Source organism: Nipponia nippon, unplaced genomic scaffold, assembly GCF_047370975.1.
Source record: "Nipponia nippon isolate SJK-2023a ecotype South Korea unplaced genomic scaffold, ASM4737097v1 scaffold_2, whole genome shotgun sequence".
In the NCBI taxonomy this organism is placed as follows: domain Eukaryota; kingdom Metazoa; phylum Chordata; class Aves; order Pelecaniformes; family Threskiornithidae; genus Nipponia; species Nipponia nippon.
Window position 1 is genome coordinate 48,946,336 of NW_028262336.1, and position 27,418 is coordinate 48,973,753.

General features: G+C 42.6%; 1 long non-coding RNA gene across 1 annotated transcript; it reads left to right on the forward strand.

Moving 5' to 3' along the window:
- The first annotated feature begins 615 nt into the window (after positions 1 to 615).
- LOC148055780 (uncharacterized) lies at positions 616 to 2,482 on the forward strand. Its single transcript, XR_015704932.1, has 3 exons — positions 616 to 670; positions 1,187 to 1,305; positions 2,430 to 2,482. It is a non-coding gene; the product is annotated as an uncharacterized LOC148055780 (long non-coding RNA).
- The last annotated feature ends 24,936 nt before the right edge of the window (positions 2,483 to 27,418 follow it).

Genomic DNA, 27,418 nt, shown 5'->3' on the forward strand with positions numbered 1-27,418 from the left:
CCTCTGGCCAGGCAGTGATAAGCATGTAGACACGTATCTTCCGATGGCTCTATTACCACCCATTTTAAAAGACGGATGCAAAAAGGAAGCCTGGCATAGGAAGCACGAGCTGCCATGCCTAAATTCACTCTTACGTCCATCTTAGTACTTTTAAAGTCAGCATGATTTAAGGCCCTAAGAAGAGGGATTGTCTGTCAAAGAACTCTGTTTTTCCAGCCAAGTTGGTATAATAAATAAATTTACTTACAGTGATTTTTCTCTGTCGTTCTCAGGCAGGAGAAGCCTGTCTGCTCTAGAGTAGTCTCTGTTGGATAGCAATATTTCCTTTTTAAGTTTGTGTGTGTCTATATGTATTCAGATCAACCAACAGGCTGCCAGGTTGTTCATGGTAGTGAGAGTTAAGCCTTCTCTCCCAGCTACTAATTTTTGTTTTCCCACAGCTTTTGACCATTTGGGAGCTGTGGCAGTCTTATGACTGCTCTCTTCTGAATCTTGCTGACTCTGCTAAGATAAAAATAATAATGCTAGCATGTTTATCCACAGGCGAGTTATTCATTAGAGACTATTAACAAAGATGATAGGTGTCAGCAAAAGGAGTATCCAAGTAGTGGTAGTTTTCTCCTCTCTTGTCTACTTTCCTAAGAGAGATGAAGTTTTAAACTAGCGGAAGGTAAGTGTGGATGCAAGGATTTAAAATCTTGAACAGATGTAAAGACATGTATTTAGGCATTTTGTTGTTGTTGGTTTTAGTTTCTTTTGGTTTTTGGTTGGCTTTTTTCAGTACTCTCTTCTCTGCACTCTAGGCATGCCACTGGGTAGGAACAAGATGATCATCTTGATTAGTACATAGTAGGAGTTTCTAGTCAAGAGAAAAGTTGTACCAAATCCTCCCAGGGGAAAGGTGAAAGAGTGGGAGGTTTAATGCTGCTGTTTAGTCATATTAATGATTGCTTTAAGGAAGTGATATTACTTTGGTCTTTTCTGTGACCTCAGGTTTCTGGTATGTGGCAACCTTACCCCTTGAATGTATTGAGAAATTCATAATTCATAGGTGCAAGACGACAGCTGCATGTTTATAAATCACTTGGTTAAAGCAAAGACTGGCAAAGCGTCAGGTTCGTATCAGGCCAGTGCGTGCCTGAAGTCCTACATTCACAAAACCCTGTTGCTTAACTGTGGTATTTAGGTCAGATCCACAGGTTGGTAAAGCAGTCTCGGCTTAACTAATCCTCCTTGTTGTCTAAATGGTGAGGTGGTGAATCATTGGCCCGGCTGCGATCCTTACCTGTGCAGAGAGGTATAAAGGTAAGTGCTTTGTAATGAGTCCTTCAAAACAGCGTGCGCTGCTTCTGTACCTGCCCCCTTTCCTCTCCCCAGAGCCCCAGTTACAGTTTTGAATCGAACATGTGATGTCTTCTTTTGTAATCCTGCCTTTGAAGTGATCTCGAGCATGAGAGGAAATGCGGAAGCTGCCAAAAACTTCTAAAATTCATGGTTGGTGGGAGTCTGCTGTTTCTGTACAGTCTGTACTATTCCCTCCACACAGGCTCTACCAACAGTGTATTTTGAGAGCCTTCATGCTTCCCCTCCTCCTCTCACCCCAGGGATCAAATGCTGAAGACCAAAAAGACAGACACTTCTAAAATGCAAGAATTAACTTTGCCTCGCTTTATCATGTAGGAAACAGGTATATTTTCTTTTCCAAGGGATACGAAATAATCTGCAGATAAAGCTCGGGTCCCTGATGCAAGTGCACCTTGATGAAGCTTTCAAGTGCCTGGTGCACTCGAGCAATTAATTGTGTAACACAGAAAAAACATTTCCTGTCCACACCCGTGACACTGCCCCCCCCACCCCGCTGAGAACTTCATGAGTGTTCATGATAATAAACTGTTGGATTTTTTTTTTTTTTAAGCTTTCTGCAATTAAGGCTCATTCTTAATTCAGCTCTACTCATTGGCAGTGGATTTTAATGCTGCCTACCACATTTTAAGCCTTTGCTTTAATTTTGCCTCTTCTCAACCTCATTTAAGAAAATTCAGCACTCATTGGATGTGTTAGTGTACTACTACAATTTTTAATTTATATTTGGATGTGAATTTTTAATACACAAGTGTTGTAGAAATCCAGAGAGGATTGAATTTCTGGGGGTTTTGGCAGAATCTTTCTACTTTCTTTTTCCAAACTAGTATGAAATTTCTTAATGATCAAATCGTCCAGGTCTCTCCAAATGCAGATAACATGTACCAGCTTCTTTAATCCCCCCAAATCAGTTGCACAAGATAGTTACATCAGAGAAATCTGAGAAAATCATGTAACATTGTAGGTATGTATATTTTTCAACACAACTGTAAGAAGAAATGATACAAGACAGTCGGACCAGTTCAGCACTCCTCACTGTTTGTCAGCTTTTTGTTTTTGTTGGTCAGCATGGTCTAAAATAATCACCGAGAGCAGCTGTTGGATTTGAAGATCCCATGAACTTTCTTAGAATATGCAGTGTGGGTAAGAATTAATTCACATTTCTGATCACATTCATTAGATTATGAATTCTCACCCATGCTCGAGAGTCAGTGTAGCAGCCATGTTGTATGTAGGAGTGGGGTTGTCTTTCACCGTCCCATCCAAAGGCTGTCTGTGAATGACAGGAAGATAAACACAACCACCGTCCTATGAATACCAGTAACTGCCACCTCCGCAGGAACTGAATTGAAATTACAAGTTCCAGCGGGGGATAATCACCGTTCGCCTAATGCTGATGGTTTCACTGCGATTATTTTACCCTAATGATGTCCCTAACTTTCTCAAAGTAAATGATTTGTGTTTAGTTACTCAAACACGGCGTTTCAGTTGTGATTATTTAACTAAAATGCTCAAGAATTTATAATTTCAGTTTACTCCATGCGGTTTCAAGTCGTGCACTGCAGCATATTTTACCTGCCACTTGGCCAAAGGAGTGCCTGTGTAAATGCAAAAACGAAAAGAATTATATTCCTGAGGTAATATCTTCGTGTTTTCATCTCACTGCAAAACTAAGTGAACTATTCCAATGTGAAGTACCTCAGTAGTGCACACCACCTTCTCAACAAACGTGGTATTTTTTTAGCTAGAGGTCAGCTTTTAGTAATTTTATGGAAAGAATATACCAGTTTCATTCTTTTCAAAGTAGCTCAGTTTTTTAAAATGTGCTCTGAATGCAAATATTATTGCTTTATGACTGATACATTTCACCCAGAGCCTGTAAAAAACATGATGCTTTATTACTGATGTGTTTTACTTCAGAAAGAAATCGCTAATTTAAAAACTTTTCTCTTTTTTCAGCATTGGACATCGAACTAGACTTGGCAGAAATAATCAAAGATGATGAATAAATGATCCCTGCTTATTGCATTTTCCCCAAACATGAATATATTGTCTTCTGAAGTTGTAACTAGATAATCCACTGAAATAACATAAACTATATAATCTTCTCTGGAAAAAAAATTACTGAAAAGGCTTAGGGAAAGAATAAATCCCTACTCTATTTTCCCACCAAAGAGACAGGAATTTGTGCAAATTAGTGTATTTTCTTGATAAATTGACATGTTGTAGGCAAAAAGAGGATGAAGAGGATGTAGGCAGAAAGAGGATGAAGAAAAGGGAGTCCTGTCATTTTGAAATGGAGTCCTTCTATGCTAAGTACTCTTTCTTACTGGCTGTTGAAAACACTTGGAGTGAATTGGATTCTTTAAAAATCCACATTAACCTTCTCTAAATTAGTAGCATATCTGAACAGTAGCACATTAACAGTATCAATGATCCAGGATTTGAATGTTTTAAGTGACTACAGATAGCCTGAGGTTATAATAATGATTACTTTAACACCATCTGAAGTACTTTTTTTTTTTTTTAAGTTACTGGAATTTGTGGCATATTAGACAGCTCATATACATGTAAATCTACCCAGTGACACAGCTAGTCTGGGGAGAACGCACTTCTCACACTGCCATGTGCCGTTCATGGGCCATCATCTTGCCCAGTATTATTTCTAATGCCCTCGTAATATTGGTTGCTCAACCCACCCCACGTACCTCCCATGCTAGCATTGCAGCTGTGGAATTTAATTTTTGCTGTACACCTAAAAACTAAGAATCTTTGCTTTTAAGATCACAAAACCTTCGACATGTCGGCGTTTTGTTTTCATATGGCTGGGAGGTGGCCATTCATCTGTATACAGCTATAACTGTCCTTCCCCTCTGAATATCCATTTTTAAACCTCTTGGGATCCAATGCAATGCCTCCTGTTCTCCACTGCCTCCACTTCCCCCATTCTGACCTCCTTTTTAGACCTGGTATGCTCCTTGGGTTAAATTCTGGCCTCATCCAAGACAAGGGCAAGGCTTTCTGAGAGCTTCCAAGGTCTGGACATCCCCATCGTGATTCAGAACCTGCTTTTTGTCCCAGCAGGAGGGCTCAGTGGGTTTCACTGACTCAGATTCACAAATATTCCACACCTTTGCCCAGGCTTTTATCAGGAGTTAGTGTAATTTTTTAGTAGGTACAACTTGGCTGAATTTCTGATGTTAAAGGCAGAGACCCAATAAATTATAAACACAGCAATAAATTTAGACTTGCATTTATTTTGCAGTTAGTGACTGTTTATTTGAGTCTCTGTTCTTATTTTTTATTTACACTGGCAACAGATGTCATGCTTCAATTTTATTTGAAATTGTTTGCAATAAAGCTGGTCAATAATGTGCCCATATTCAACAAGGTAACAATACAGCTTGTGGTAGTCATTGATAATGATATTTCAGGTTGTAAATCTTCATAGCAAAGTGCACATTTTGAGGACTGAATGAACAAATCCTAAAATACATATGCTTTGAATACCAAAGGTGTGCTGGAAAATAAAACCAGATTTCAGTCATGAACTCTGAGAAATCATTAAGGTTACATATAATTTCAGGGCAAGGAGACACCATTCCTTTTTCAAGTTATAGTAGAAATACTATATTTTTTTTTCCTTTTAGATTCAAGTTCTTTTAATATCATAGCAAAGGAATAAAGATACACTTAGGAGTTCATGTTTCCCACTTCTAACATAAACTTTTAAAGATACAAAGAGTAACTCAAAAGCTAAGTAGTACTCAACTAAACACCTCCAGAAGGAATTATCAAATTGTTTTGAGTGTGCCAACCAAAACATATGGAGTTTTCTGGCCATTACCCTCCTACTCAAAACTCATGCAAGTTCCCTGTGACTGGTACTCGTAAGTGAAAAAGTGATATCGAAATAATTAATGTAGTTAAACTATTGCTCTTATGAGTTTGAAAGATGAAGAACACAAGCATTAGGCCACCAGCGAGCTAGCTGTAGGGTACTCTGAGGTGATTTTGGTGATTTGTGAGACTGCAATTTGGGAATCAGCTTGCTGGCTTTGAGGCATTCTTTATATAGTTCTGTGGTCTTGTGTAGATAGTGATGTTAGTACAGAACCTGTTATTTATTTTAAGAAGCTTCTACAAGATAGCTGATCCTGATAAAATGCTTCAAAGACATCTGTCGGTGCTAAACAGTTGTTACCTTACATCACTTACTGAAAAAAACCCAGTGTATAAATTCCTAAGCTGTTTCTTATACATTTAAACAAGGTTTATCTTTTCCCTTATTGGTTTACAAGCCTTATCTTTATTGCAGGTGATGTGCATTGATTTACCTCACCTTTGTGCTGGAATCCCTTACCAATCTATTCTGAATTGGAGCAAATCTTATCTCAGTAAACTGTGCTGAGCTTCTCCATTTGTAACATACTGCAATTACAAAACCATTTGGAAGTTTGTGTTTTCCAAAGGAAAAAACCTAGAGTTGAATTTGTATTGTCTTAAAAACAAGACTGTATCACTGAAGAAAGAACAGTGAAGTTCATTTGATACCTGAAAATTGAAATGTTATTTCCAAAAGAAAAAGTGATTTCAGTATATTACTTGAAGTTGGCAAAATACGGCCCTTCAAATACTCTTGGAAGAAATAAAATGGTATTTAAATCTCCCTGTGACATTTACTTGAATTTAGCCTACAGTATATCTACTGATTAATAATCAATGGTAGATTAAGATGCCTTTTTCTAAAAGTCCATCTGTCTGCAGTTGGCCTTTGTGGATACGTAAAATAGCAGAAGGTGCCGTAAGTGAGGTTGGTTGTGTCTATGCCCAGTGGATGGTCTTTCTTAAAACTGCACGGAGAATTTTTAAGACGACCTTTTGCAGCTGTGTTTATCAGGGGGGCAGGCAGGAAGTTTCACATGACTGCGACAGCACTTTCCACGTCCCGCCTTGCCGGCGCAGCCTGGCTGCGCTCTGCTAGGGAGGAGGTGGGCGCTGCCCGGAGCAGCCTTGCAGTTGCTCCCCGGCAGGCAAGGTTGGAGGAGAACGCTCCCCGGCATCCCCGGCTGTGGGAATGGTGCTTGTCCAGGGTCGAGCGTGCGTCAGCGCTTCCCAGCACGGTGTTGGCCGAGGCCAGTGGGCGCTCCTCACCCATGGTCCCAGGGCACAGGTCGGGGGGACTGAGGGCCAGTCCCAATGGGCAATGTAGCTGTGGCTCCTTCAGTCTGGGAGGAAGAGGGCTTATTGATGCAGAAGCAAGAGGGAGCAGCCATGGGCTTGTTTTGGTTAGCCTTGACATGGTCTGTGTTGTTGGAGGCGGTTCGCTCTTGCGTGGCATGAAACCAAACACCAAAAGCACTTTCAGGGACTGGCAGACCTCAGGGTGACATCTCTCTGTGGTTCCTGTTTGCTTTGCCCAGTAAGTGTTTTGCAAGCTACCAGAAGAGCAGGCAAAAAAACCCAAGTGCAATGCTGGCCAGCTGAGATCTCCGTGCTGAGCAAGCGATGTTTCTGGGGTGCCTCTCCACGGGGCTTGAGCTGGAGGGTGACACAGGGCTGGGAGTGCTGACTGCTGAGCGCTCAGTCACTTCTCTGTACCCTTCCAGCCCAGGCCTAAAAGGTCAAAGAGAGAAAAGCCATTATGGAGTGATAATAGCAGAAATCGTGGCAGAGAGGTCTGCCTCGGGCTTGTTGAACTGGAGCTACGTTAGCCCAAGCCTTCTTGCATCCACCCTTCCCTGGGAGAGGATCTCTGATTTTGGAGTCAGTGGCGCTGGGGATGCTCTGCCCTCCGCCAGCAGCTGCCATGGGCCATGCTGGCCTTGAGTGCCCTGTGTCGCCAGCCCGCAGGGAGGTGGCTGTCACTGCGGCTGCAAACTCACGGCCAGAGGTAACACTCTGGGGGATGGGGTGGCAGAAATAGTGCTCCCACGCGTATAAATAGCTTCACGTACTGCTAAAGTGACAGTGGCAGGGTACTATACTGCTGGTTTATTTGTCTGGAAGCGCCATGAGCTTGGTAACAGAACATCAGGTTTGTGCTGTGAGTTATTTTGAGTGTTTTTCTCCTCAACGCAACCAGATTCATAAAAGTCCTTGGTTTTCTCCATCAGTCTCAGCTTTTTCCATGCAGTGATAGCTACAAAAAAAAGTTTGCCAAATTAAACAGACAGATCCCAGTTTAGGAGTACTTTACTGATGGCCCAGAGTAAAAGCTCTGTATTCATCTGTTTGCATACGGAGGACCGAGACACACAAGCCTGGGTAGCCTCAGCACAGTCATGCTTTTCAGCTGCTACCAGACTGGGACTGACCCAGCTAAGAGACTTCGTGATTCAAACCTGAAGCAAAATCATTTTTTACAAGGCGGGTGGTTAGATGTCACTTTGCAATGCTGAAAAATAAACATTTCCATTTCCAGTTTGAACACGAAGTGCCATTGTCTGACTTTCTGTTCCCAGCACTAATTGACGGATCCATTTCCAAATCACTCTGCTGGCAGTGGGTGGATGCAGGCGGCAGACTGAAGAGCAAACACGTTGGGAAGGGACTATTTGTGACATCGTGGCTGGAGACTGGCAGTGTGTGTGTGATGATTAGGATGCAGGTGAGGAATCATTTGCGGTGAGTAGGTTAATGCATTAGTTTCACGCAGCTGTCTCACCTTTAGATGGACCTCATGTTTCAATTCTTGCTTTTTGCCAGAGAAAGAGGCCAGAGTGAGGGAGGTAAAGCAGTAGGTAGAAAATCACTGTAATTCTGCACCTTTGCTAACTCAACAATTAGCGTTCATGGCCCTGACTGCATGTTTATGAGCCTTCGGGAAAAGGGGTGCAATGTTGAATGGGGCAGAGGAAATAAATGGCTCAATAAAAGGTTTGTGAGCTGGACTTTTTCTGAGAAATGGCCTCCTCCTCAGATATAAAATGTTCTCCTTTGAAACATGTGCATTATGGAGATAATATTTCTGATGGAAACCAACTGAGAGGCTGCTCTCTTAAAGCATACTAATAAAGTCTAGTATTTGTTCAGGTGAATAAATATACTGTGACTTACTTTGCCTACACACAGTAGTTCATTTATTTGCTTCAGGTTTTTTGCAAATATTAGGGAAAGGGACATTTCAACAGTTGTATGTCTACAGATGACTGTACGGGGAAATAACTGGTGTGAGCTATGTACTTTTATGTCTTCATTAGTACTTTGCCGCTCAGCAAAAAATCAAGAGGCTTCCATATTAGAGATGGGGGAGGGACTAGGTGCATTTGTGTGTGGGAAAATGTTTATTTCCCTCATTGCATTTTATTTGCCTGTTTTTTTTTCTCTACTGTTTCACAATATTATTATAAAGCGTGCTTGTTTTTTCCTGGTAAGAACTGCCAGACCTGCATTTAAAACAAAAAAACTTCCCAGCCCCTTGCACGTGCCCAGGTAGTAAATGTGTAGAAGTAATTCTAGAAGCAAAGTTAAGGACACAGTTTGTAATCAGTTTTTCTTCTTTCCAAAGGGCGGACAAAACATAGTTTTTATTTCCAAAAGATTTTTTTCCTCCTTGATTTTGTCCTTTGAATGACAAACAAAACATTGACCTCTTTCTGGATGATCTTTTTAATCCTTTACTGGAACTGGAAGGCAACAGCCTTAGCAGGAGATTTGAAATACATGTTTTCTTCAGCTGAGAGCAAATCTATGCCCAAGGCACCTCTTAGCACAATGAATTCATGTGCCCATGGACCACGAGGACTCAGCAACACTTACATCTCTGTCAGTACGAAGCACTGATTTGTACAACAGAAGGGAGGCAAGGAACTCGCTGCCTGGCTGCTTCCTAAGTAGTGGGGCCTGTTTCACTCTGATCTTGCTGGATTTGGTGAGACAACTATATTTTGGCAGCCCTCCGAGCCTGGCGAGGAGTGACCCAGATGAGTGTGCACCTGCCTGGAAGGAAGGAGATCTGCACAGGAGCAGCAGCGCAGACTGATGTGGAGCGGAGTCACCTCCAAGGGAGTCCAGCAGTTGTTTATTTTTCTCTGTTTTACATGAGCGAAGAGGCGAGCCGAGCCTTTTGTACCTGGATCCCACCCGACCAGCGTGGGCTGATGCCTGGGACACAGCCACAAGACTAACAGTTACTACTCTCTCAATAACAAGCTTAACTACACTTTAGCCTTAATGCTACTTATCATCAAGCACCTTACAGTAATCTTAAAGTATTTTAATGGCCTATTTTGTATGTTTATTCTAGCACTTTTATTAACCTATATACAGCATCCATCCACATTCTCATTTCTGTCACTCAACTGTTGCTTACGTTTCATTACTAGGTATAAAATCCAATACTCAATCTAATTTCGTTTGACGTCCAAAATCGAACTCTTCCAACACAGCCAAATGCCACCTAGTGACTCAAGCAGGAATTGCACTTAATCCCTCACACTGCTGTATTGCGTGCGACAAACTCGCTGCTAGAATAATTTTTAAAGGCAGCTAATTTATCTTTGTGATTAGAGAACCCTGTTATAAAATCGATGCTTGCTGTGAGTAAATCAATTTGTTATCTCCTAATTAGAGCACTATACAGTTGTGAAGCATCATTTAATTGTGAGATGCATTTTCCCAAAGAAAATGTTTCCCACTCCATTTTAACTATAGTTTATATACATAATATATATAGTGAGCATTTCCCAAGATGCCTCTTGATTGATGCATTGCCATAGACAGGTTGGTGGGCCAGCTGGATAGCATGGGACGTCTGTTTTGCCTCCTACATAAGTGACATTTTGCCACTTCTGAAAATCCACCCAGATTTCTGTTACGGAAGATCATGGCATTTCTGTTTGTGTATTCCTTAGTTATTTTTGTGTTTTGCAAAGACATGTTTTCTCCAGTGTCATGTCATTCTGCTTGCAGAGGTAATGCAAAGACAGAACCCGTTCTGTGGAGAGGAATTGCTTTGTTTTCCCTGTTATGATTTTGTACACGGGGAGCCGTGTTTGTGCAGTGTGGGAGCTGGCTGGATGCTCCTGCAGGGTGCTAAGCCTCCCCTTGGGACTGGTACCTATGGGCATACCGTGCTGCTGTCAGCCCCGAGTGAGGAGGGACTGTGCAACCCAACACTCGAAGCTGCTCGCCTGTCAAAGCGTGTCCTGCAGCGTGGGGAGCGAGGCCGTGGCCCCTGGAAAGCAGGCAAGGCACCAGGTGCTTCTGCCTGTGCCCCTGGGAAAGGGTGCTGCGGCAGCACTCCTCTGCGCTTGCTGGTGGTTGGTACCTTCTAGCACTGCCAGCACGGGATGACAGTAAAGTGCTGCTAAAGGAGCACAGTGTGGGGCACCTGATTCCATCAAGTCTGTGCAATGAATGAGACAGATGATGCAATTTTTCCTCCTTTACACAGCTTTCTGTGACGCTTTACTAGTCACAACCTAATGCTTGCCCTGATCCAGCCTGGAATACAAATTTCACAGGTGTACAGTGTGACTGCTGCGATGCCAGCAAATCCAATGCCTCTCCAGGTGTAAAATACTATCCCTGGTCCTGGCTTGGCATGAGAAGTGTTTTTGAGAACTATATCTGGTGGCATCTGACTCTTTGCTTGCTCGGTCTCTCTTGATGCGCCACAGTTCCTGATGCAATTTCCTATTGCTCTGCACTCATTTCTCTTGCATTGACCCACAGAAAGATGTTAAGAAAGGGAATTGTTCATCCACCTTTGTATGAAATTAAGCTTTGAATGGTGAAGATCGTAAACAAAACTAATAGCTTCTGAAAATAAACTAGTACCCAGAATGCAACAGATGGTCTCCAGCCACAGAATAAAACAGTGCCTGGCCTGAAAGGTGTAAACTCCTAAAATAAACAGCACAACTTTTAACAGAGCGATACATCAATTTTTTAACTAATTTTTATATTTATATAATTATATTCACATAGAAAAAGAGAGAAAAAAAATATAGATTATTCTGGCCAAACTCTTCTCTGTGCAACTTCTCTGGTGACTGCGGAATTACAGGAGAGGGTTTTCATCTTGATAGTGTGAATGTGCTAGAGCAGAAACAAAAAATTTACCAAAGCTGACCAGTATACTGTACATCTATTTATCTATTTTTTGGCAACTTTTTTTCCACCTCTTTTTTTTTTTGGTGAAGATGTCTATATAGAAGACTGAAAGATGATTGTGATTAAAGTTTCTGAAATGCTGATTTACTTTTAAATGGTGCAGTAAAAAGCCCAAAGAAAAAAAAAATCCTTTTTACAGGAACCAATAGTCATTTATAAGGGAGCTGATCTCACCCAACAGACTTTGAAGTTGATAATTAACCAGAAACAGGAAGGTTCGTCATTTTGTAATGAGCTGCCTACAAACCCATCTGATGAATAAAGGCTGTCAAACAAAATCTCTTGGCATGGCACATCCACCTGCAGGGCTTACTACAGATGGCATGACAGTGTCTGACCATCTGATTCAGTCAAGAGACACCGATGAAAAAGCGGTGTGTGCTCCAGACAAATCTTCCCATTCTTCAAATGTTGCAGAAACAAATGATAGAATTTCTATATCCTCAACCATGAATTTCAGGGGAGGGAGGGAAACACAGTCCCAATCCTGTGTTAGAAGCAAAACACAGCATAAAACAACAAAATTACATATACATTATTTAACACCATTACTGGAGAGGATGCAGTGGTGGGGAAAAAGCTACTATAAGAGGATGAAATGGAATCCCAGAACATTTATAATATCCATCTTCCCTGTGGCAACATACAGCTAGCCGTTATTTGTTGCAATTTGTACAATTCAAAGCTGTTTTTCACCCTTTTTAAAAGGCCTACCCAGTAGTCTTTACTCAAAGGAAAACTGTAAATGATAGTTACTGAAGGCTGGAGCTCCATTCATCTAAAAATATAGAGCTGAGTTGTACAATGAAAATCGTCAGTTCCTTAAGGCTGTGTTGCAGTGCTGTAGGCACTGCAGATGTTAAAGCCTTATGGAGCTTATAGGGCACCATGCATGTGTGTAAAAGTTGATTGGATAGAAATATATGGTGATAAAGAACATATCTTTCCTCTCTCCAAACCAAAACATGTTCTGGGCTTCATTCATTCACCTTTCTCATGGTGAAGAGCTTCATCGACTTGACCCAAGATGAGTCACTGAGAGCTAACCCCAAGCAAGACGTAAAAATGAACAAAAAGGGCCGACCCCGGTTGTGTGCAGAGGTAGCTGGTGTGCAGCTGGCCACATGGGTTTGCAGGAGCAAATGTAGCTGTGTGGTTCCCAGGCCCAACTTCTCCCAGCAGTGAGGGAGTTTCTTGGTGAACAGGCCAGCTGTCTCTGATCAGTCACAGCGACCAAGGCTCATGGGCTGCCTGGTTCAGAGGGGACAGGGCGGTTGCTCTGCAGAGACCCCCATTGCTAAGGCTCAGCATAGTTCATGGTGTACAAAATACCTGTGAGCACCCTCAAATTCCTTTCAATACAAAGTGCTTCCCTGCATCAGCCATGAAAGAGCAGGTAGCACAAGCAAGGGCGTATCGCTTCCTGCCATTACCAGCAGATAGTGTTGCCTGGATCATTTGGGGCAAAACGGGAGCCAGGTATACGGCTGTGCCAGCCACCTCGGTGCATGCATCGTACCTCATCTCAGGTAGGAAGTCTGCCTGGAACCTGGGAGAGCCCAAAGGATGGGGAGATTTCTAACAGAAACATGAAGATTGGTAGGAACAAAGTACTAAGGGAAGCGAGTGTGTGTGATTGAGCACCAGAAGAACCAGCAGAACAAAGGGTTAAATGCATAGATACTCCTCCCCAAAGACACCTTTTCCAGCAGTAAAATGGAGGCAAGTGTCATTATACCAACCCAAGAAGACCTACACTATGAGAAGATCCCAGCCCAGATGACTCTCCAGCAGACCCTGCATCCTAACAACAGGAGGGTGGCACCAACATGGCAACTTATCACATATGAGATAGCACATATGCTTTTTCCCATTAGCCCATGAGGAAGATAGACATCTTTTCCAACAAGTAAAAACAAGCAATGGACAGCAACCTGGCCGAAGAATTAGAGACCTGAAGTCAACACGATGCTCAGACTAGGGACTGCTCCATAAGAGCTGATGGTTCCTAATGGATGGAAGATATCTGTCCAAAATATCATTTTGTGCGGCCCTCAAGAGGAACCCCAGGGACAAATGGAGGACTTGGCAGCTGGTGTCCCTTGTCCTTGGTGCCATACACAAGTGATCCAAGTCAGATCTGAGCACAGACATCTTGGTGCTTGTGAGTATGTGGTATGAGAGAATGGGTGAACAAAATGTATGAAGGAATGGCTGTGAACAGGTAAAATTTACTTTCTTGGAGAAGTTCGTAAAGAAATATCATCTTCCCCTTCCATCATATCTTACACTGAGTTTTGTACCAATTTCCATCCAAGAAGACACATCTGGCCAGCTTTATTAAATCTAGCTGCTACCCAGGCAATCTGGATTAGGATGAGTCGTGCTTGTGATGCTTTGCCCAGCTGTACGGACCATATGCTGGCAGACCCTGGCTGGCCCTGTGTGTGGTGAGCTTGGGTTTGGCAGGTTGGGTCCATGCTGCACACCAAGCTGAAGTGGTGTAGCTGTTTCCCAAGGCAGCCTTGGAAATGGCATAGTCACAGTCATGCCTAATAAACCTGGCTCTGCATGAGCTTCCTCTGATGGAGGAAGCCTGTGCATCACTGGTGCCAAGGGATGGTTAATTTGGGATGAGATAAAATGCCCTGTTTTTTTAGTGGGTTGATTAGCTGACCAGTGGAGGTGTTGTGGTTTAACCCCAGCCAGCAATTAAGCATCACGCAGCCGTTCGCTCACTCCCCCTGCAGTGGGATGGGGGAGAGAATCGGAAGGGTAAAAGGGAGAAAACTCATGGGCTGAGATAAGAACAGTTTAATAATTGAAGTAAAATAAAACAGAATAGTAGTAATAGTAATAGTAGTAATAGTAGTAATAATAATTACAATATAACATAACATAACATAACATAACATAACATAACATAACATAACATAACATAACATATAATATAATATAATATAATATAATATAATATAATATAATATAATATAATATAATATAATATAATATAATATAATATAATACAATATAATATAATACAATATAATAATAATAATAATACACAAAGCAAGTGATACACTATACAATTGCTCACCACCTGCTGACCAATGCCCCGAGCAGTGATCGCTGCCCCCCCTGGCCAGCTCCCCCAGCTTATATACTGGGCATGACGTCATACGGTATGGCATAGCCCTTTGGCCGGTTCGGGTCAGCTGTCCCAGCTGTGCCCCCTCCCAGCTTCTTGTGCACCTGGCAGGGCATGGGAAGCTGAAAAGTCCTTGGCTAGTGTGAGCACTGCTCAGCAACAACTAAACCATCAGTGTGTTATCAACATTATTCTCATCCTAAATCGAAAACAGAGCACTGTACCAGCTACTAGGAAGAAAATTAACTCTGTCCCAGCCGAAACCAGGACAGGAGGACACTGGCATGTGAAAGGCAGGAACAGTGTCTGTTGTTTATGTTTCACATCCATGGGATTTCCTAGAGATCTGTTGATCTGCTGAATCCCATAATGGTCTATAAATATTGATTAACCCCTTACGGTCATTTGTTATGTTTTGTAAGTGCAAACCAAGAATAGATCGGCTTTTTTTTCTTTGGTAGATTTATCTCAAGGTAATTGAGACTAACGTTGCAGTGAGCAGAAAAAATGTTTCCCATTCCCCCAGTGCTGGCACATACAGGACACATATGACTGCTATCATGACACTGTCTGTCTTGAGTGTAATTTAATTTGTGGAGTTTCATACGTGCAGGAATAAACAATGTACTGACTGTATTATTTGACTGAACTCACAAACCTTCACTTTAATTGTATTTTAAGATATTTTTTGACATTTGAGATGATAGTTTAATTATCAAGGTTAGGAGCAGTTCCACAGGCAGGGTTAAAACAAATTTTGTACTCAAAAAGTTTCATTTTCTTAGTATGTGCCCTTCCCAAATGACATCAATTGCATTTTCTAAAGCTTTACAAATTAAACATACTGATTAGAAATTAAAATTAATTCATATTAGTATGCCAGAGCACGTAACAACCAATGCACGAATTTTTTTTGTGCGCGCCCTTTATCTCCCTAGTAAAAGCACACAGTGTTATCTCTTGCTTAGTACATGGCAGCAACATTATGAAGGAGCTGCCTCTTCCCCTTCCCCCCCGCTGAACTCAAAATGACTGTGTTTACTCGCAAAACACGAAGGCTGTGAGCTACACAAACCCTGCTGTGTTACCTGGTCTCTGAAACACTGAACCAAAGCCCCGCTGGAGGAGTTATAAAGCATTTCGAGTGTCAACCTGCTATTTCACCGCACAGCGCAGAGGTACATCTCACGCCTACGGAAGCCTGATGCCAGTATTAATTTCGGTATGAATGCCCTTTGGAAGCAGCAGTGGTCATGTGCAGCTGCTCTTCCTCATAACTGACTGTCCCTCAGACACCAGAGATGGTTGGTCACTGTAGTTTGCTAAAACAGCTCTGCAGAGCACATTTCCCAAAACGTCTGCCTCTGCACTCAGTAGTGATGAGGCCACGCAACCCTAAGTGGGGGCCATTTCCAGTAGCACATCTCCGATGCCATTCTTGGGTCATGGCTAGAGAAAAGCCTCTGTAAGGGCTTGTGCATACGACCAGCCTTTAGTGTGTAATAGACAAACTCACAAGAGAAAAGTCCGGTGAGGGGGAGAGGGGTGAGAGCTGATTAGCCCACTGCGGCCGCAAGCACTGGGCTGACCCCACAGCCAAATCTGCCAGACCAGACTCCCATGGGGATGCCACCTCCAGGTCTCCCTGGGGCCTTTCCTTGCTCTCCAGGAGGCTATTCTAACGACACAAGGAATAAGAGGTTGCTTCTTCTGAAAAAGAACAGTTTTTTGTGGAAGATAATTTTCAAATGCAGAAATAATAAGGTCAAAACAGTGTCGATCCAGAACATTTTTTGAAAATCACAAAATACTTCCTTTATCTCCTCTGGAGAAAAAGAAAAAAGGAAAGGAAAATTAGACTGTAGGAGTATGGGATGTGTACAGGAGAGGTTGAGAAGTGGTACGGTTTAACAGAAAGCTGTTTGGCAGGAGTGGTGCTATAAAGCCCCACGTTGTCATGCGTTGCTTCAGGAAACCAGGCAGCTGTCCGCCCAGGTAGTCTTGCGGTTCCTGTTTCTTTAGCAGTGATTTGAAATGCATGTTCTGGTTATTTATTTTTAATGTTTTCCCCTCAAGGTGTCACTGCAGGGTAGACTTAAGGCTATTTACGAGTGCCAGCTGTGTATTTTAATTCCTAAAAATGTTTGCCTTTCTTTGAAATGCATCCTTAACTACAAACACCTTGGGTAAATAATGCATGGTTTGAAGGTAATGCAACACCTCCATATAATGTCAGTCTCCCTTAAGTTACTCTTCTTCACTTTTTCATCTTTTCTCCATCTTTGCGTGGTTCACCTGGGAAGAGGAAGATTTGTGAATGGCTAAGGCGTTGGGTCTAAGCCCATTGAAAAGCAAGTCTCCTGCTGGTACTAGAGAAATGCTGATCTGGGATACCACATGTCCTTCCCATCCCTGCAGTAAGGCTGCTACCTGCACTAGTGTACTAAGGACAGCCCTTTCCAGGAGTCCTTTAGTTTTCTGTGCAAGTCTTGAATCCAAGAGACTGTCAGCACCGGCTGACTTTTTACCTGGGATCTCAGGCAGTCAAAGGCTTAGAGAGAACAACGCAGACTTACTTCAAGTGCTTGCCTCTTTGTTGAACAGGAATTGAGGCAGAGTCCTTTTCTTTATTATTTACTCTCAAAGTGGTGCAATTGGTAGGAGCCTTCAGTAGTCTGTGAGAGGAAAAATCAATTATTCCACTGGCAGTAGAAGAAACAAAGCCTTACAATCCTAAACCTTCCCTACTTTACAGTAATCCCAGTTGCCCTGTGACACCTCCATCTGAGGGCAAGATACATGCCAGTTGGACAAATGTGCTGATCGTTCAGCCAGCAGTTGTTAAAAAGAATGTGTAACACCTGAAGTCCGCCTATCTTTCTGTCAGGGAGATGAAGGGATTAATGAAGGGATTAATTTTTTAACTTTTTTTTTCCCTTTGGTTTTCCTATATCTTGTAGGCTATTTTAAACATGTACCTTACATTTGGTTGCAGTTAGCCAGAGAACTCAAAAGTGATGGTTCATAAGCATCGTTTTCTTAGGACACCAAGCTACTGGATAAAAAATACCCAGTAGATGAGCTAGGGAAGTTTCTTCTACTGTGACTTGGATCCTGCAACATCACTCATCTACTTGCTCATGCATGGGTTGCAGAGATGAGTGAGAAGACATAACTGCTTATTTAAGCATCCTCTATAAAGGAGTTAGTGCTCTCTATAGGCATGGAAGTGAATGGGGAGTCTCTAGTACTCGGGTTGGTTCCTGCTCTGCTCCCTGGTTATTCTGTGTCCTATATGTAATGCACCCAGCTGCTAGTGACAAGTGCCTTCGTCACAGATGGTACTTGCAAATAATGTTCACCTCAGTCTTAGCAGATACTGTGAGGGAGCTGATGAGCCATGGAAACTGGCCCATCTTCTTAGCCTGGAGTGCTTCATGCACGTCAGGTTCAAATGGGTGGGAGAAGGTAGCTGTCACTGGTGGTCCTCATTCCACTTCTGTCTTGTAGACATTTTGACTCCAGGCTTTCTTGACTTTTTTCTCCTGTCACATCTGCTTAACCAAGTATTTGATCAAGCATCCCTAAGATGGAAAGTAAGCACACAATGAGAGTCAGCAAGTGGAGTCCAGCTTCTACCTCTCCTCTTCCCCCAACAGCATTTTGTCTTGTGCTCTTCATCTCTTTCATGTGACACTTTCCTATTGTTGAAAACAATAACATATTAACATTGTTACTTTTGCTGTCAGTACCAGAACATCAGAGCCTACCTCTCAGAAAACTGATTGGGTCAGCAGTGGGTAGTATGGGGAGAATCTAAATTAAAGCACGCCTGGCTGACATATAGAGAGATATGCAATTAGGGGCCATTAAGCTGAGCATCCCAACTTGTGATGCAGTTTTGATGATGTTTTAAGCCAGCCTCTGCAATCTAGTTACATTCACTAACTATATTAAGAGGGTGTTATGAGGGTGATAATTCAATCACTCAGAAAATACCAGCATTTAGGTTATCTGTGTGATCCAAAGTGCATATTATACAACAGGCTACAATTACTTTCTTTTAAATATATTTTAAGAATTGCCTTCAGAACATGAACTCTAAACACAAGAGCAGGATTTGGAGGCTAGGTGTGGGCTGAAATCTTCCTTGTGGCTGCTATCCTAGCTCGTAGGGTGTACATGGTTAACGAGAATTCGCTCACGCCTCCCAGTTCACACCCCTGTCAGCTTTCAGATACCTCCAGCCACCTCTTTCCTCACCCTCTGCTGCTGCTCTCTAAAATAACATTGCTCTTTTCCAGCAGGACTGTGGTGCACTGAGCCCAGCAGCCTGTTTGCAGAAATCGTCTCCTACCTGCAGATTTCTATTTTAATGGACCCTCATCAGGATTTCTCCCTCCCACCTTTATTTGTGCAGGCACCCTCTGTGGCAGGTGGACTTCAGAGTCATCATTTAACACTGGGCTTTTGTGAGATTTGGTTGCTGCCTAGTAAAAGGATAGAAATGAAGTGTGGAAATCCCATGGTGTGCAGAGCCTGGGGCCCGGGCTTGCCCAGAGTGACAAGTCTAGGAGGGCAGTCACCACAAGACCAAGAAGGCAATGTGCAAATCATTCCGAGGAAAAATCATCACAGACTACTACCCCTGAACCCACAAAGGTTATGTCTACATTTCAGCCACAGATGTAATTGTTGTATATGCTGGCATATCCGAGCAGGCTTAACCTCACTAATTCAATAATAATAGCAAGTTCAAGCAATTCAATAACAGTACAAGCTCAATCACAGTAACAACAGCAGTGAAGATATAACAACAGGAACTTCATCTCCATGACATTTCCCAGGCAGCCAGAGTCTCAGATGACCTGGACAGCTTGAAGATATCAAGGCATAGGTTTCAGTGCATTGTTATTATCACACCTGTCAACTAAATTAAAGCTCAGATGTGTGCTACAGTGTTTACTTCAGATTTTATCACAGATATAAGAAACAGCATGATTTAAGAGTGGCATATACCATTTACCTGTCCCTTACTGCGATTATGATAAATCAAATGTGAATACTGCTAATCAATTAGACAAGTTGTGATTTAATTTCTTCAGGTACAGCTAAGTGCAAGATTTCAGTAAGATACAACTATGCGAAAAATATGAAGAGTCTGTGCCATTACTTTATCAAGCTCATTATAGCTAACCACTATGAAGTTACTCCCTCTGAATTAAAAAAAAAAAACAAAATTTCCTTTGGAAACAGGAAAAACATCCTAACCCATGAAAACTCAATATTTCTCTGGAGAGAAACTCTGTTGTATTTTTAAATAAAGTCCCTCAGAGCAGCCCAGACTTAGATCGCAGGGATACAAAATAAGGATGCTTTTTCATTTCAGAAAATAAAGGCAGGCCACTGAGATACTCAGGCCTGTTCAGCTCTTCAGCATTTATTAAGCTGCAAGTGTTGAGGTTCAGAGAACACAGCAGTCACCTTGTAGTCTAGGATGTATAATTGCTCTATCCAATTTTATTTGCCCTACTTAATGCAGTATGTCAATTTATGACATATTGATTCAACTTACAGAAGTAATTTTTTTTCCCAGTTCATTTAAATTATAGTTTAGGCTGAACATGCTTGAAGGAGATGTCTATAAATTATGTCAGCTTTCAGTAAGTCTACATGCAAAAATCAAAAGTGCTAACTAATTTTGTTTAATTATTGATTTAAGCCTACTCTGCTTCTGGAAAATGTAATTACCAAAGTTGAATTTGGCCAGATCCACAGAGGATTATATGGATTCAAGTGGTAAAGGAAAGAATTCAGTCTCCTAGATCAATGATGGAAATGTGTTCTTTGATAGTGGCTCCAAAGAAGAAGTCCAGCAGTGTTTCAGAGTGTCTGTTTGTCCTTCTAACCATTCCCCAGAAGACAGCAAGTGTCAGTGAGTTTCTGGGTTCTTTCCAACATGGTATCTCATCAAAATACTGGTCAGAGTGATGTTTGAATGAAAAGGAGGTCAGATTAAGTATCAAGCTGAAATGAATGTCTGCGTATGAATGCCTTATACACAAATTATACCCTCCTGATTGCATATTTATCATTCGCAGAGGCTGTTTTACGTTTACTGTACACCCCAATATGAACTCCAGCAGGACAGGAGGACTCTTCTCGGGAGGCTCTCAGGGCAGGGTCACTCCTGGAAGCATCTCCACAAGCCTCAAACCTGTGAAGCAGAGAAGGACAGAGTCCCAGGCCCTGGCACCAGAAGCAGCCTTAAATGAGGATCACAGTTTAAATTGTGATTATTCAAATGATTCCTGTGTGTTGCCCAAGAAGGAGGTGACCCCCTGAGACTTTATACACCTGGGAATCAACCAGGTCCTTGGGGGTGTGCTTTGACAAAGTTGCTTCCACCCATAGGGTTTCCTATGAGACAATTTTGCCAGACCAGTAGGTTAAAAAGTTTTAAAACATAAGATTTTAATGTAACTTTTTTGGGCTACAAAAACATGAATTCAGTTGTCTTTAATGAATGACGTAGTACTCTTGAAGGTTAAATTTGTTACTCTTAAATGATTTCAGTGCTGATCAAATAAAAATCTTCTGCTGATACATTCCTGAAGGATAACATTAGGTTTGTAGGAGGATTTGAAAGATTATGTTAGGGATTGTGAAACAATTTCAGGATAACCTCAAATTCATGTTTTTGAATGACAGCAGCCTCAGCACAGAAACCGCGGCGGGATGCTTTCGTTTCATTACAAATCTTCAGCTTGCTTTCTATCAGGAAAATGGGAGTCTCCGAAGGGCTTCTCTTTCCCAATTAGTTTAGGTATGCTCATGGTCCTCCCTTCGATAGAAACCGTTTGTTTTCCACTTGTTTGCACTGCTGAGCAATTAACAGGTTGAGAAGTCGGGGCTGGCAAGGAACCCAGCTGCACTTGCTCTCCTCTGTCTGCTCAGCTCACCCGACCTTTGCCAATCTCAGCAATGTTTTTGGCAGGGCAGTGAGAAGATCAGGAATCTTTGGGTAAGGATTTGAAGGTCGGCCAGGAGAATTAGACTGGGAGTAAATGTCAGGCTGCGGGGATTATTTGCTGTTAAAGGAAAGCTCATATTTATTCAGGATTGACTGACAAACCCTGTGCTCCTTGCAAAATCAGGAAGCTGGGATATGGCTGGGCTTTTTTTGAAGGCTGTATGTTTGAGAGCCTTTCCCTCTGTAAACCCTTGCCTCACATAGTATCTATAAGAAAGAGATTCCTTTCAGGAGCTGAGATAAAGTTGATTCATCTCTGCCGGGACTCCCCTGTAATTGAAAGCAAACCCGAGCTATTGCCCCACTTGGTCGGCCGCAGCGGAAGACGTCCCTGCTCTCCAGGCAGCTCGTGTTATCTCCCTCCGAGCTCTCGGCCAAGAGGAAACAGCTTGCAGCCCATGTGGCACTTCAGCGCAAGCAGTAAACATCACATTAATGTTTGTAGGGACCCAATGACCTGTCACTGTGGGTTTGGCAGCGCTGCCTAAATTGCCCCGGCATCTGCGAGCCACACGGCCAAGGCAGCTGGGAGCACTCAGGGACAGCTTGCCCCTGCCCCTGGGGGCTGCACGGGCTCAGGGAGAGGGAGCAGGGGGGGATTGCCCGTGGCCAAACTGTCTCTGCACCCACTTTGCGAAGGAAAGCCAAAACTGAAATAAAAAGCAGCCCCAGTGAGCTCAGCCCTGCCCTGGCCCAGGGAAGCTTGGAGCAGAAGGGGGGGATGTTGCCATTACCTAGCATGCACCCACAGGCCAGGGCAGTGAGGAGGAGGGCGGGGAGACCAGGTAGGTCCTACCTAGCCATGGGTTGGCAACCCCCTCCCCAAAGCATAGCGGAGACTAAAAGTCCCTCCTGGCATTCCAGAAAGTCTCCATAAAGCTGCCCTGTGGTTGTAGCTTCATAAAAATACATGCTTTTACCCTTTTTGCTCTTTATTCATTACTGCCGTTCTTTCCTTAAAACAGGAACTCAAAGCCTTGCAAAGGGCTGGAAAGCTGTTCAGTTTGACCATAGCCAGGATAAGGATATCTGCAGGGAAGGGCTGACTGGAGCAGTCCCTGCTGCGTTATTCCCCAAACGGGTGCTGAGGAAACCTCAGTCATTGCACAAGCATGGTGGTGCTGTCAGGAGGTTTCCCTTTCCCCCGGGGGGAAGCTCATACACGCCACTGTACAAAGCCCCACGGCCTGCCGTACATGGACAATGGTATGTGCTGTTGGAAAAAGCAGGGGCCTGAAACACTGAGAAAGTGCAGAAAATGGCAAATGTGGAGAATTGTGGTAGAGCACCTCATGGCTTCTGCTAGAGGATACTGGAACTGGTGTGACGAACGCATATATATATGCATAGCTCCAGGCAGAGGACATAACCGAGATCTTCACCCTGCTGTGTGGAAGAGTTACTTTGTTGGATATTGATAGTCTTCCAAAAGTCTCTGCTGAAAATTATATAGGAACAATGGGGAAGAGATGAGTTGTCTGGGAAGATTTGGGTGTCCTTTTTTAATCTTCTGGCTCTGAGGTACGTATGTAATGTTAACATGATGGAACGATCTTTTTTACTTGCCTTTTTGCTAGGACGTCTTTTCTTAGAAAAATATCTGACAGGCATCTTTTCCAGTTTTTCTTTTTCCTGGTAAGTCAACTTCTACAGTCCTTCAAAATTTTTCCACTGCAGAGACACAAGGTGCAACCCATCATGTCCCCAGGGGTTTTGGGCTCCGGGGAAAAGGCCAGAGGTCTGCTCAGACACTACTCTTCTTAGGGAGAAAAAAATGAAGGAGGGAGTTAGTTACAAACAAATGACTGGGAAAAACTCCAGGTAAAAGAAGTAGTTTGACCATAATTTTAAGGCTGAGATTTCCAAAAGCACTTAATGATTTTGAGTGCCTCACTTCTTGGGTATTCCACCAGAGAAGTCTTTGGAGGCCTTACGCTCAGAGAATAAGTGCTTGGCATTTCCTGAAAATTATGTCTCCATTAACATATTTCAAGTGGTGCATGAAGAAAGGGAGCTACTGAAAAATCACAAGGCCAAGATGTTCTTTAGTGACTTAAAATGGTCAGACAAAACATATTGTCATGCTGAGACACAGCTCTTCAAGGATTTTGAACATTTTTTTTCTTCCTGTGGAAGAGAGATTAAATAATAGTGTACCCGAAATCTTACATAGCACTTCAGTTGTGTCATGAAAGATCGAATTCATATTTGATATTAATGGAGCAGGTGAAACGTGAAAGGATATTTCTTTAATCTTTAATGAAATTTCTGGTTTTAGCATTTAGCTCGTCTGTTCAATGACACAGAAGAGCTAATAATATCACTGTTTTTGAAGGATTCATTCACTACAGGCAGCCTGATTTTCTGAATCTGTAGGAGACTGTTTAGGTTCTCCAATGATGCATGAAAATAATAATAATAAAAAAAAAAATCCCATGTCCTTGAAGCCCAGTGAGCAGAGTTGGAAAGGTATAATTAAAAAAGAAAAAAAAAATCTTCCAGTAAGCCAGCACCCTGGAACAGGCACGCAGTAGCTTAGAAAATAACAGTTCCCTGGGAATTAGCAGGAGCAATGGGGTCTCAGAAAGTATTCAACTGAGCATGCTCTATAGTTTGGATAAATACCTGTATATTCAACACTGGAAAGTTGAACGGTGCTTTCTATAGCAAACTGTTTCTTTGCTGAATGAATTTGTTAATTTAAAATTTAGTAATTGTTTTTGCAAACCCCCCAGCAAATAGAAAAAGTTACTAATGAAGCTGCAATTTTTTGTGGGGAGAAACTGATTTTTTCTCATGAGGATGTAGAAACGAGGAAATACCGTGCACGTCAAAAAGTTTTCTATCAGTTTCTCTGGTGATGTTTGCCTCTTACTTTCTCTCCAGGTCCTAGCTGCTTATCCTCCACCGGATGGCCATCCCAGGGCAAGGCATCAGGAAGAGCCTCTTGACTGAAGAGTCAGACAGAGCAGAAGCAAGAGGAGGTCCCGGGGCAGGGTGCAGGGGAAGCTCCCGTGGCTGCACGACCTGAGTGCTCATCATGAGCAGTGGCCAGGAAACAGGGAGTTACTGAGGCAAAGGCAAACATACAACTTCTTACAATTTCCCAAAATCCATCCCACAGACCCCTTCCAGCCTCCACACTCACTGATATACACCCAGTGTCCCCTCTCCAGCCTGGCCTCTTTGGGGCTGAAGTAGATTATGCAATCTCTTAAAGTCATTCCTGCCTTGATTTTCCATGATTTCAGCCTAGAATTTTCCTTTTTCTTTTTTTTTTTTTTTTTCTGAGGGGGCAGTGCTGACCTTCTCAAAACAGAGGAACATTGGAGTAGTGTCCAATAGATGCAGTTATACTTCCAAATATCAGAGATGCTCTCCAGTACCCATTAAAGCTAGCCGGTAATGGAGCTCATATAAACCTTGGCCATTCTCCCAGCTGACTAATAATAATATTTACTAATAATAGTAAATGACCCTCTGAGTAGCTGATACTGGGGATCTGCCAGGTGATTTCCATTAAAAAGAGCAATTGGTGACAATATCCTTAGTGTAGTCCTGCTTGTCTTAGAGCACCACTGGGATGAGCAAGAGGAGGCCCTTTCTCCATTCTCTGTTTTCAGTTCTCCTTTTGTCGTTAGCACTTGCCTGAAGTCTCTGCTCTTTTTGAGGTCTCTCCAAAACCTGCTTCTCTTTGCTTTCCAGTTACACTTTTTTTGGACAGATAAAGCTGCAAACAAATTCACCCACTCACCCTCTCACCAGCTCGTAGGGAACCTCCCAAGCCTGTGTGGCTGAGCTGGGGAGCAGCGCTGTGTGTGGTTTGATGTTGGTGGGTGAGTTTTTTCCTCTATCTGTCTTATTTTATGGAGGACCTGTCTCACTTCTTCCATCCAGCCTGAAGGGAGAATAGCCAGTAAAGCCAGGAGGGCAGCTAGTAAACCCACCAGGTTGCAGTGGCCAGAGCTGAAATGTGTGTGAGGCAGTCGCAAAAGCCACCGGTGTGTAACCAAGTGGCCATTTAACCGCAGCTTGAAAACACCAGTGTGAACATTAGGGGTTGGGCAATCTTGAAAAGACAATTTGACCAAGCTGTGATGATGAGATTAAACCACCTGTAAAGTAGCCTCATCTTGGACTGCTCCAAGGACCAACATCGTTCAGAGCTTAGTCTAGATGCCCCTGGCCTGTCTGTTGGTGCAAGGCAGGACTCCCTGTGCCCTGCAGGAGGCCTGGGAGGTTGGAGTTGCTTTCCCAGGCACCAGTGCCATGGGGACCATCCCCAGCTGCAGATGGGGCTTTTGGTGTCCTTCTGCATCGCTGTGGCTCTTCTGTCAGCGCCAGGCACAGGGAGAGGTGGAAGAGCTCTCCCCAGGCCTCTTAGTTCATGTTTCCCTTCTGATTTATTAATATCAGCTCGGATTTTAATTTGCAGAAAAGACGTACCTCAGTAGTACCCACAATCCCATTTTCTGCTAAAGTCTTCAGATGTGACCCAGAACCTTATCAGAGAGCACTGGGCAGAGTGCACGCTTAGCAAAACTCACCACAGGTACACCTGAGTGCAGCCATTTGCAGGATGTCTGAGCTGTGCCTCAGCTATTTCAGATGATATACATATTTGATCCATGGCAGCATATTAGCAGATCAGACTTAGATTAATCAGGCTGAAGATAACTTTTGGACCTTTTCCACAACTAGGTCAGAGATAGATAAGGTAGATATTGTTCAGTGCTACAACACCAGCAAGCACTGGGTAGCAAGTGAAATTTTCAGGGACATCAGCCAAAGAAATACAGTAATATGATTAAGGGAATCAAAGTGAAAGGGGGGTGTGTGTGTATATCTGCATGTGTGTGCACAAATGCAATTCAAGCTTTTCAGTTTGCAGAAACCATTAATTTCCAGTGAAATTTTCTCTGCTGTTATAGCAGCAAATATGCAAACGTCCTTTATGCTAAAATAGCCTCCTCTGTTTCCTTAGTGTCATAAAATCAGTCCCACCCCCTGATATTAATACAGAAAGCTATGGCTAGAATAACAACACAGCTGTTCAAAACCAAGGAGAACTCCCCACATGTCAAGAATGGACCTTACATTTTGAGGCTTGGTGATGCCTGGAGTAAGTCAGCAAATGCACGGGTATTAGTTCCTTTAAAAATAGAATAGGTCACATTTAGGATATCTAATGTAAAATGTGACTGTGGGTATTAATGGGGCACTTCTTTTCTGCAAATTAAAAACTGAGCTAATATTAATAAATCAAAGGACACATTAAAATGCTTTTTAGCCTTCACCAGTGTCCCTTGGAAAAGGCCTCTAAGCACTATTATATATACAGATTCTGATGAGAGGAAAATTTGATTTAAATTCTATATGATGTTTAGTAAATTCTTCATTTTTGTGCTCACTTACTGCACTTGCAACACCAGAAGGGTCAGTGATAAAACCTCTCATTACAGTAATTCAAGGAAACAAAGTCACTGGGCTCCAAAGTGAAAAGCAAATATGCCATAACAGCAGATGGCTGAGATGCCACAGTGAAGCTTTCACCTTCAACTTGTAATGGCCCGGATTACATCCAACGTTAGCATAAATGTTTCTCTTGATTTTTACTTGAGCTACAATAAGAAAAAAACAACAGTCAAGAAAAAGATGCTTCTCTCATGGGTTAGTGGAAAATTCTGATATTCTTCCAAGTAGAGAACATTCTTCTAGGGCCCTTTTACAATGAATGTAATACACATGGAAGGGGA